Source organism: Suncus etruscus, chromosome 13 (assembly GCF_024139225.1).
Source record: "Suncus etruscus isolate mSunEtr1 chromosome 13, mSunEtr1.pri.cur, whole genome shotgun sequence".
Taxonomy (NCBI): domain Eukaryota; kingdom Metazoa; phylum Chordata; class Mammalia; order Eulipotyphla; family Soricidae; genus Suncus; species Suncus etruscus.
The window spans coordinates 48,343,961-48,356,034 of NC_064860.1; the positions used below are offsets into that span (position 1 = coordinate 48,343,961).

Genomic DNA, 12,074 nt, shown 5'->3' on the forward strand with positions numbered 1-12,074 from the left:
CTCAGACCCTGTAGCACTAGGGATTACCTTGGCCTTCTCATTGGTGCTTGGAGGTCTCCAAAGTTGCACTCTATGACACTTGAGTTCACATGGTACTGGGACTCAAACCAAGGTTGTGTGCATGCAATGCATACTGTTATAGAACCCCTGTCCCTTAACTACTGTATTATCTCTTGGCTCCTCAAATATGTGTGGCTTTATCTTACCTTTCTCTGCCTCTGTCTTCTTACCTGTAAAATGTGTGGTGGTGGTGGAGAATGAGGATGGGACAGTGACAACCATCTTAGAGGGTTCCCATGAGCAGTAGTCAAGTTAATGTGTAAAAAGTCTTTGGCAAACTGGAGAGATAGCACAGAGGTTTAGGTGCTTGCCTTGTATGTGACCAACCCCAGTTTCATCCTCTTCACCCCATATGGTTCTCTGAGCACTGCCAAGCATGAACCCTGAGCACAGAACTAACAATAAACCCTGAATACAGTTGGGTATGGCACCCAAACTAACAAAAAGTCTTTGAAAAATTCATGGCTCAGACTTGATTGTATGTGTTGGTGATTATATAGTAATATAAATGGTAGCAATTTTAGTTTTGGTTTAGTTAGTATTGTCTACCACAACCATAGTGCAGTCATATATGAAAATAAATTTTTCCAGTAGCCACATTAAAGGGTAAAAAAACTAGATGAAATTCACTTTAAAAGATTAGGGATTTAGTTTTATGAATTTATATTTTTTCTAGCTACTCAAAAGTAACTATAGTAGGAATAATTGCGTAAGATTCCTTTACTTTAAATATTAACTGTTGATTAAGCTGGAAGACTTTGATGCTGGAAACCTAAAGTAGGTGAGAGCAATTGCTAGTGTGGTCACTTTGAACTTAATAAATGTGTCTTAGTTATTACATTTTGAAATTAGTTTTAATAATATAAATGCTACTTTAGGAGCCAGAGCTATAACACATCAGGTAAGGTGTTTGTATTACATGTGTCCAATCTAGGTTCAATCTCCTCTATCCTATATTGTCTTGAGCCTACCAGGAGTAATTTTGAGCTCAAAATTCAATGTGCCCCCCAGAAAAAACCCCAAAATGTTACTTTTCATATAATATATTTATATTTGTGACCAATCAAGCTATTTTATATTAGTTTTTATGATAGTGTGTCATTGAAGTCTGTGTGTGTTATAGCTAAAGGATCTCTTGTTGGTGATTTGTACAGAGTGATTGTACAACAATCTTGCCTTGCACACAGCTGACCAAAATTCCATCACCCTCATCACATATGGTCCCCGGAGCATCTTTAGAAGAGATCCCTGAGTGCTTAGTTAGGAATAAACCCTGAGCACCATTGAATGTGGCACAACTGTACACACACACACACACACACACACACACACACATGCACACACACATGCACACACATACCCACTCTCTCATCAGGACTAGATTATTCATTCAAATTCTCAGTGACCATATTTTGCTAGTGGCTACTGTATAAGACAGTAAATATCGAGATCATGAAATATGAACAATCTGCAACAGGTAGCTTATACATTATTGCTGTTAGGCTGCTTTGCAATGCAAAATAGTAGGAAAAGCAAATGTAGAAAGAGATTTGGCTTCAAGAAATACTGAAACCAGTTGGCAGTTTGTCTGTAAGTTCTGGTGCCTGCCTTCTTCTCACTGGGCACAAACTTCAAAGATCCATTTCTCAAGACTAGGGTACAGTGGCCAAGTGAGTGTGTCCTGGATCCTGGATGCACAATGTCAGTTACAACTGACATTGTTAGGGTTAGAGAGGATGAGCAAGGCTGCACCATAGGAAAGATAAAGGCAAAGGAACTCTGAAGGTAATGGTTCTTAAGTGCAATGTACAGACAGGAGTGGAAGGTAAAGGCAGTAGGTAAAGAACCCATACAAGGTGGCTGAGTGAGCCAAGAATGAAATGAAAAGATCAAGAATTGATTTAAGGGTTTATCTTTATAGGAACCTCTATTCAATTTCTGTCATTACATGTTTCTCAAGCACCATGTAGTGGGGCCTCCATAAAACACAGCAAGGCAAGTTGTCAAGGCTGCCCATCAGAAATTGCCTATTGAAAAAACTATTTGCATAGGGTAAAAGGTTTATTTTTTCATCAAAGGTTTTCTTTTTCATCCCAGGTTTCTCTGGGATGAAGGCACATAGTTGGAGGCAAGGACAATACCCTGACTTATGCCTTCAGCTTGCTGCATATAATCAGTGACAGGCCAGGCAAGAATTGTTGGTATTTTCATTTACTCTTTTGTCTCATCATTAATCAAGTTGACCCAATTTTCTTGATTCACTAGGACCTCACACTCTGCTTCTTTTATTTGTGTGGAAAGCAAAAATAAAATCTATCACAAAAGATTCTAATTTTATTGAGAAGACAGCAACAGGTTTAAAATATGTAACATTCTGCATAAATTATACAAATTTATCACTGCACTGAAAAATTAATTTTCTTTTTTATTTTTAAATAGAAAAATTGTATTTACCCTTCTGGGTATTTCTCAGTATCATGTCATAGCAGACATTCTTTAGCCATATTTGTTCTTTTAAACAAGGATATTAACTGGTTCCATTGCTTTCAAACAGGAACTGATTTTTTGCTAGGTTTTTATTCCATGTATGACTAGCCTCAGGTCCTCTTTTTCTCTTCCTGCCCTCATTTCAAAATGCTCCACACCCCACTGGTGTGGGAAAATGTACTTGTATCTTGAACAAAATGAACAAGTGCTAATGGGTGTATTTTGCAACTTTAAAATAATCAGGGAGAACATAGGCAGAGTTGGAAAAATATATCTGGAATGACAAATTATAAGTACACTGGGAAGCCAAATAATGAAGTTGGAAAATGATGCTGAGAAGCCAATAAATCAGAATCTGAAAGAAATAAAATATTATTCATGATTTCTAAGACCATTTGAATGGAAGAACTGTCTGGAAAATGATATAGTAGAAACTTTGGAGAAATTGAGTCACCTAACTCATAACACTAATACAAAAAGTTGCTGATTCTCCTGCCATACAATATAGGGGTGGCAGTTGAAGCATATGGCAGAGACAACTGGGAATAAGTTCCAGATTCATAATTACAGACCGAACAAAGTATTTAAGAGCCTACAAATCTAAGTTTTCTTAGCTGTAAAAGAGCTTAAATGAATGGTATGTCTAAACTGATTAACAAGATGCCTGAAGGCAAGTTAACTTACTAATAAAGTAAGTTCTTTAATAATTTTCTTTTTATAGGAACAACTTCTGGTGATGTTTGGCCTATGGTGCAGGCCAGATGGTTTGGTGTTTAGGCCAGGAGGTACTTAGGGGCAACCAGGGCCATACTCAGTGGTGACTGGGTGAGGTGACAGGGGAGAGGGTTGCTAAGCATGAGCAATCTAATTTTAGCTATTGAACTAGTCCTTTAATCATTTGTTATGGTCCTCTTATGCATCCATTTTCACAGATGGTTTAGATGCCTGTCTTTTCTATGGTCAAGAGAGTAAGCAGATAATCAAATAAGCACAGTTAGAGGAGAAAGGTAGAAAGTTAGCAACATGTGGGAAAACATTTTTTAACAAAACCCCTAAGGTTGGGATAGTTTCTTGGGCAAAACAGTTTAATTCTTGTAGAATATATGGGGCAAGCAAAAAAGTTTCCAGGAAAGAATAGAATTAAACAGTCTTTTAGATGTACAGGGTAGTATAGGCAAAAATAGAATAGGACATTTTCATGAGTTTATACATTAATGGTTGCCTGCTGATTGGCTCTGTGGAACACCCAGCCTCTGTTCTTTATGTATCTATTATATATAACAAGCTGACTGGTTGTTCTTAATGTCTCTGTCAACTTAATGCTGGGAGTTCAGGTGAAAGAGACATCCTATATGAATAGATGCCCAGTCTATGAGTTCCCTGATGCTGCCCAGGGGACTCTAAAGCTTAGACAGTAGTAAAATTGTTTGCATCTTTCTTAGGTACTGACCCCGATGGTGATCAAAGGTGGTGACTTGATTGGCTTTAGACCGCAGGATATATAATAAAAATTTTTGTCATGGTCTGGAGGCATGGGTAGTTTCTCTGAGAGGGTGATATTGATGAGATATATAAGAAAGGAGTCAGGGTTATACAAGTTAAAAAAATGGAATCCAGGGTGTGTGTGTATATATAGTATATATATATATATATATATATATACATATATATATATGTAAAATGTTAACTTAATGTTTATTTCTTTTTATTTCACTAATTGGACCTTGACAATCATACAAAGACCAAGAGATTTGGAAACACAGACTGGCATGATTGACATCTTGGGCATGGATGAATGAGTTGCCAGTGAGGTGCCTGACTAGATATGAAAAGAGATTATACTGGAAGTTCTCAGGGAAGCAGGCAGTTCCAGGGATAGAGCTGGGGGTGCATGCAAGGAAGATGATGCCTTAACCCCTACATCATTTCTCCAGTCCTCTAAGAGGTGGAGGATGATGCCTTAACCCCTACATCATTTCTCCAGTCCTCTAAGAGGTGGAGGTTTTTGTTTTTTTTGTTGTTGATTCTTCTTTTTGTATCACTGAGCACTATTGATCAGAGTGTCTGGCTAGAGTTGGGTTCCCCCAGAAACAGAGTCTAGGAGGATCACATCTGAGAACAAGGCATGTGTTTCGAGAGGTTTTGAGCATCTCGGAGTGTTGGGAATTGAGACAGGGCAGGAAAAGAAGTCAGCATGAAGGCATGCTTGAGCAGGTTCCTGTTACTGAGGCACAGGAGGAACGTGACATTTGGGTTCTTGATGACTTATGCATAAGTTGTCTTAGCATTATCCCCTACCCCGGCCCCGGGCAAGGACAATGGGGAGATTGTCCTTTAATGTTCATCAGTTGTTGAGGGCTCCTCCAAGGAAACTGGCCTTCCCAGCATTTCTGGCTAGTTGCTTTGCTCTTGAGCCCAAACATTACAGCACAGGAAGGTTGTGTGTTGGATCAAGTGCGTTCTGAGGCAACAGAGTAATTGAAGTTTTCTCTAGGTAGACAATTCTTTGATTTTGTTTTATGAGCCTCAACTGGTAGTACTTTCTGGGCTTCTTTCTGGCACTATGCTCAGGGATCATTACTGGTGGTACTGAGGGAACCATAGAGTTCTCTTTTATTTCTAAATCAGACCCAACAGAACTCCTCTTTTCATTACTCATTTCCTGTGAAATACTTAAGAGGTTGTGGTATTTGGAAAGGCAGAAAGTGACTAGAGAACTATAGGATTTTTTTTTAGTCAATATACCTCAAGTTTTTAGCTAATATATTTTAATGGTGAGCATAATAAAAATCCGGGCTTGGAATTTATAGTGGCTGTTGAAAGAAGGTGAAAAAATAATAAGACCTTGAAGTCTGTTTTTAGTGTGAAAGTGTCACTAGCAGGGGGAAGGGGAATGTAAAATTTATCATGGAATGGGGGAGGCATGAACCCATACTTTTGGAAAAAATAAAAGAATTTTCACTGTCACTGTAACATAAAACCTACTTAATGAAGAGCTTGAATTTAGTTTTGGAAAGATGGAGCCTTCATTATGACTATGTTCACTGAAGTTTTCATTAAACAGCAAAAAGGATCTACTTGAATTAACAGAACTTCTTTTTCAATTAAGGAAAGAGATCTCTGACTCTACTTTCTACCTTTGCAGCACTCCTTTGCATTCTTCCTTTCTTTAGCAGGCAGCTTTTTTTTTTTTTTAATTATGGAACGCTTCACGAATTTGCGTGTCATCCTTGCACAGGGGCCATCCATGATAATCTTCTCTGTATCATTCCAATTTTAGTATATGTGCTGCTGAAGTGAGCATGCAGCTTTTTTTAAAATTTATCTTAATTTATTAAAACCATTATGACTGACAAAGTTCTTCATAGTTGGGTTTCAAACATACAATGAATCAGGGCCAATCCCACCACCATTGTCCACCTCCCTCCACCAATTGTCCCCAAGTGCATCCCATATCACCCTCCCTGCCTCCCAACCTACCAGTATAACAGGCACATTTTAAGTTTAGATTATTAAAGTGTGGGTCCCTTGAGTCCATTGTTGCTGCCTTTGGCTTAGGTATTTAGTTCTGTCCCCTTTTAATACCACAAATGCACCTGAGACCACTTGACCCCTGGTCCCCATCATCTCATATCTGTTTCTCCTCCTCCTCCACTAAATTTCTTTCCTTCTCTTTGCTATACCCCAGGGTCAAGGGTGTTTGAGACAACAACTCCCATTTAGACCATTGTATTTTTTCATACAGTTATTCTCAATACCACAGATAACTGATATCATTCTACATTCTTTTGACTTATTTCATTTAACATAATAGTCAACTTTTTAAGGTGCTCTCATTTCTGGATTTGAGGACACCATCAAGTTTTCAGGAAAGGGACTAGTGCAGTACTATAGACACAGGGCCTGGATTATAAAGTGCTTTAAAAAGTTAGAGGAAATAGCTGAAGTTGGGATGGCAGAGATAGAGGCTTGGATTTGTCTGCATAGTTTCTATCACAAACCACATTTTAACAATCAGAGAAAGGAAAAAGAGTCTTGGTGGGCTTGTGTTACTTTAAATGACTTTCCAGCACAAAATCAGACCCCTCATTGGCTGGTTTTTCTGTTTCCAAATCATGTTCCCAGCAGAGCCCCAGCGAGTCCAGCAGTTTAATTCATTATTACACTAAGTCCAAGTGAGTGAAATTTTAACCTCTGCTTCTAACCACTTTATTTAGGTTTATCTGTAATTAACTTAGTGAAAGGCACCTGATGACAGATTCTTCTTGTGCTCCAGTGATCTAACTTATGATGTCCTCCAAGAAGCTTAATTGAACCACTTCTGACTGTACTGCAAAGCAGGAATATTAACTCAGAATTTTAGGTGTTTTAACAAGAAATCCCAAGGGAGATTGTTGGATGAGCCCACATACGGAATGTTTATTAAGCTTTGACTGGTGTGGTTAGGTCTGGGGCACATTGTGGTCAAAAGAATATAGCACCAAAACCAAAATTAGATTTAGTGTAACTTAAATCCTTTACATCTCTCCAAAGCAAGGTTTTAAAAAAATTCCTCTTCTCACCCATCTTCCAGCCATTTTGTATATTCTCCACAGGTGTATCTGGGCTTATTTCAGTGTCTTTTACCTGGGAAAATGCCAATCCTTACCCAAGTTCTCCAGTCTCTAAACATTGACTCCTCCCATCTGATTCTAAAAACTTGGTGAATAATGAAGTTGAAAAAGTGATGAATGACAAAAAGGAAAAAAGAATGTTTATGGAAAGTGACCCTTTTTTTTTTATAAGGAAAGAGTATGAGAGAGGCAATCTTGGTAGCATAATCTTGGTACTAAAATATTGGAATATGATTTTATCTGAAAAGTGTGAAGGAGCGTTTTATTATGATTACCCCAAGACATTGGAAAAGAGGCATATTTTAAAGTCTTCCTCAGCACTGATGATGTTCTTCTTTCCACACCTGGTAATGCTCGGGGCTTATTTCTGACTCTGCACCCAGGCATCACTCCTAGGAAGGTTCTGTTAACCATATGGGGTATCAGAGATTAAAACCTCGGGTCAACTGCATACAAGGCAAGCATCCTACCCACTGTACTATCTCTCCAGCCTTTTAATTCTTTCAGAGGCATTTTAGGAAAATATAGTTGCAAATTGTGCCACTCATGAGTTCCACATTCTAAACATGTTAGAAACAAAGAGAAGACACACTTTTAGGCCAAATTAGTGGTTACTAGAAAGGAAGGGGGCTGGGAAAACAAGATGAATGGAGTGAATTGTATTGTGAAGGACAGAACTCAACTTTTAGTGTTGAACTTGTAGCAAATACATTAATCGACAATGATGCAAATCTAAAACTTATATTGTTATAATGCAATGTTACCTAAAATTATTAATAAACCAAATTAAATTTGTGAGAAAAATAAATATATTGAAAATTCTCAGCTTTTGTGAATAAAAATGCTCTTTAGAGTTTTTTCTGATTTTTGAAGATTTTATATACTCTGCTTAACACATTCCTTCTTTGAATCTCTTTTTTTGAGCCACAGGTAGCAGAGCTCAGAACAACTCCTTATTCTGTGCTCAGGGATCACTTCTGGTGGTGCTAGGGGACATTATGTGCAAGGCAAGAGCCTTATCCCCTGTACTTTAACTCCAGGCTTTAATTTATTATTTTTGAGAATTTTTTTTCTTTGGGGGGGCACACTTGTTGGCATTCAGGGGTTACTCTTGGTTCTGAACTCAGAAAGAGCTCCAGGCAGGCTTCGAGGGCATATGGGATGCTGAAGATCAAAACCAGGTTTGTTTGGTCAGCCATGTGCAAGACAAATGCCCTACCACTGTGCTATTGCTTGGCCTGAAATGTTTCATTTTCTTGAGCATTTTACTTTCTTGGACTTCTCAAGTTTGATTATATTTTCCTTGAGGTATGGGGGTTAGAGTTGTTTAGTATTTTAGGTATGTGATCCATTTTTGTACAATAAAGGACAGATTTACTAGCTTCCATAAACTTCCAAGGTTTTATATTTTCAGTTTTTATGTCAGCAGAGTGGGTAAAAGGTATGGAGAGATAAAGTGAGCAGTCAACATATCCATATTAGAGACCTTTGTATTTAAATTTGTGTCACCGCTGATATCCTTCCTCTCTGGGAAACTGGATCTGAGCCTTAAAAGTCTCTCAAATGTCAGTGGCCTTCACAAAAAAGAATACCTTTTCCAAATATATGAGGAACAGTATTATACTGAGCACTTTCTCAACTATTCTCTTTGTTGGGATCCACCAAATGTGGATTATCAATATGATCTTCATCTTGTTTTCTCTTTTCCCCATGACCCCTAACTGGGCCATTTGCCACACAGTCCACAATTCTCTGTATCTGCACTCTCTGTCCAAGAAATCACAAATCTTCTCTGAATTCTCTTTATTCCAGCCTTTTTTAGTCTATGAGGTATAGTGAGTGGACACCTGATTTATACCTCAATTTATAGGTCTCTCAGTATCCACTTTTTTCTGACCATTTGTTCTTCTAAGAAACAAAGCCAGGAACCTTTCTTATAGTCATTTTTTTAAATTCAGAACTCACTAAATGTGCTTTCAAGTAGGATGATAATATGATGCAACAGATTAAATGTGGTTGCCATTTTAAATTACTGCTTTGAATACTCAAAAAAAGATAAGGAACACTTCTAGATGAAAATGGGTGGACTGGTGGTCTATTTCTCCTTGGACTCTAGGCCTGGCCTGAGTGTCACCTCAGGTGGCCTGCTGTGGGTTCCAGGTGGACTCTATTAGGGGTCCCCAGGCTTCCCCCCTTTCCTACTCTAGGGAGGAGGAGCAAAGAAAGGGGCCGTGCAGATAGCTGGCTTCTGGGGCCTTGATCCTGGAGGCCAGCTCTTCCCATGTTTTGGAGTTAGGGGACACCCCATGCTGATGGCATTCTCCCTCGGTTGGGGGGTGCTGGGAGGCTTGGCAGGCCTCCAGCCACTCCCCTATTTCCCCCTGGACTCTAGGCCTGGCCTGAGTGCCACCTCAGGTGGCCTGCTGTGGGTTCCAGGTGGACTTTATTAGGGGTTCCCAAGCTTCCCCCCTTCCCTACTTTAGGGAGGAATAGCAAAGGGAGGGGCCAGGCAGATAGCTGGCTTCTGATGCCTTGATCCTGAAGGCCAGCTCTTCCCATGCATTGGGGTTAGGGGACACCCCATGCCAGATGGCATTCTCCCTAGCTTGGGGGGTGCTGGGAAGCCTGGCAGGCCTCCAGACATTCCCTTATTTTCCTCTGGACTCTAGGCCTGGCCTGAGTGCCATCTCAGGTGGCCTGCTGTGGGTTCCAGGTGGACTCTATTAGGAGTCCCCAGGCTTCCCCCTCTTCCCTACTCTAGAGAGGAGGAGCAAAGGGAGGGGCTGTGCAGATAGCTGGCTTCTGATGCCTTGATCCTGGAGGCCAGCTCTTCCCATGCATTGGGGTTAGGGGACACCCCATGCCAGATGGCATTCTCCCTAGCTTGGGGGGTGCTGGGAGGCTTGGCAGGCCTCCAGCCTTTCCCCTATTTCCCCCTGGACTCTAGGCCTGGCCTGAGTGCCACCTCAGGTGGCCTGCTGTAGGTTCCAGGTGGACTCTATTAGGGGTCCCCAGGCTTCCCCCTCTTCCCTACTCTAGGGAGGAGGAGCAAAGGGAGGGGCCAGGCAGATAGCTGACTTCAGGTGCCTTGATCTTGGAGGCCAGCTCTTCCCAGGCATTGGTGATATTGTATACCCCATGCCGAATGGCATTCTCTCTAGCTATCTCCCCTTTATTCCAGGTATTCCCTGGTTGCTGGCCTAGGTGGACTCTATTGTGGTCCTCAGTCTTTCTGCCTTTGTCTCCCTACACTAAGAGGGAGTACGCATGAGGTGGAGCGCAGGCCGATGCAGCACTGGTGTATGTCTTGACATTACTGGTATTTTTTTCCTCATTGGTCTCAATTTTAAAAACCACTTTGTGTGTGGGTACCATATATATTCAAAATAAAAATTGGAGGATGGACTCTCAGTCTGGGAGGAAACCACTTTTTGTGGGGGTACCATATATATTCAAATTAAAAATGGGAGGATCGACTCTCAGTCTGGGAGGAGACCCCTTTGTGTGGGGGTACCATATATATTCAAAATAAAAATGGGAGGATGGACTCTCAGTCTGGGAGGAGACCACTTTGTGTGGGGTACCGAATATATTCAAAATAAAAATGAGAGGATGGACTCTCGGGCTGGGAAGAGGCCAGTACTCTTTTTCTACTTTGTTCATTCTCAGTGGCTTCTTGGCCTCTTCCTTTCTTCACTGTGTATCTGTGTTTGCTACCATAATAGGTTTCTGATTAGTTCCCACATACGGTGACTATTGAGTCCACTGTCTTAAGTTAGATTGTTTATTTTCCTCACTTTTTATCCCTTTGTTATTTGTTAAATAAGGAAGTTAGTAGATGTGTCCCTCCATTTAAAGTTTATATAAGAACCAAGTCAATTTGATTGTTGGACTTGTTTTAATATCCCCATAGGCACCAATTTCGCCATGTGATACTGTTCTTCCTTTGCATAGATAGGCACATTAAAATGGGAAATTATATTCAAACACGTTCTTATACAGATGGAAACATACAAATCTTGTAATGCAGTAGGACCTTACACCCTGAAGATTGTCTTAAAGACCTGGCTCATTGTTAAATACGGAAGTTTGTAGAAGTGTCCCTCCATTTAACGTATACATAAAAACCAAGTCAATTAGATTATTAGACTTGTTCTAGCATCCCCATAGGCACCAATCTTGCTGGAAACTGTTCAATAAAAAATTTTGGTGAAAGAGTCCCTCAGTTTAATGCTTATGTTTGAACCAGGTCACGGGGATTGTTGGACTTGTTCTTGCAGCCCCCTTATGTGCTGATAACGCCAGGTGGCATTATTTCTTGTTTGCATGGGCACATTAAAATAAAAAATACTATACATACAAATAAGTTCTTATCTAATAGAGAAGGGAACACACTAATCTTGTGGTGCAATGGAAACTTACAAGCCCTGAACATTGACATGATGACCTGGCACAGGCCTCAGAGGTTTGGGCATTTTCCAGTCATCCCTGAACTTGGGAAGCCATCTATAAAATATTCAACACTATTTAATCACCTGGAAGCAATCCTCGTCTGGGGAAGACCCTACTGCTGCTCTGACATTGATTTACTCAAAAGAGTCTTCCCTTAACACAGAAGATTAAAACAACAACAACGACTTGTATACTGGACAGGGCTTTCTGCATTGCTCGTTAATTGTGAAATGAAATTAGACGCCGCTCCGCACCTGACTTCAATGTGGGATGTACAGATTCCAGGACCTTTAATGCAGAGGCATGAGATCAACAACAGAGACTGTGAAAGATATAACTGTATGGGTACTGCAGACAATGACCAGGATTGGACAAACTGGTTTGCCTGGAGCCTAGAAATGGTCTTCTGTCAGGAAACTTCAGGGGTAGGGTCTCATTGTACTTAGGCCAAAGTTTTTTCTT

General features: G+C 40.2%; 1 non-coding gene across 1 annotated transcript; it reads right to left on the reverse strand.

Annotated features, from left to right (window-relative positions):
- Window positions 1–5,740: 5,740 nt before the first annotated feature.
- On the reverse strand, window positions 5,741–5,851 carry LOC126026837 (U6 spliceosomal RNA). Its single transcript, XR_007502049.1, has one exon. It is a non-coding gene; the product is annotated as a U6 spliceosomal RNA (small nuclear RNA).
- Window positions 5,852–12,074: the final 6,223 nt, after the last annotated feature.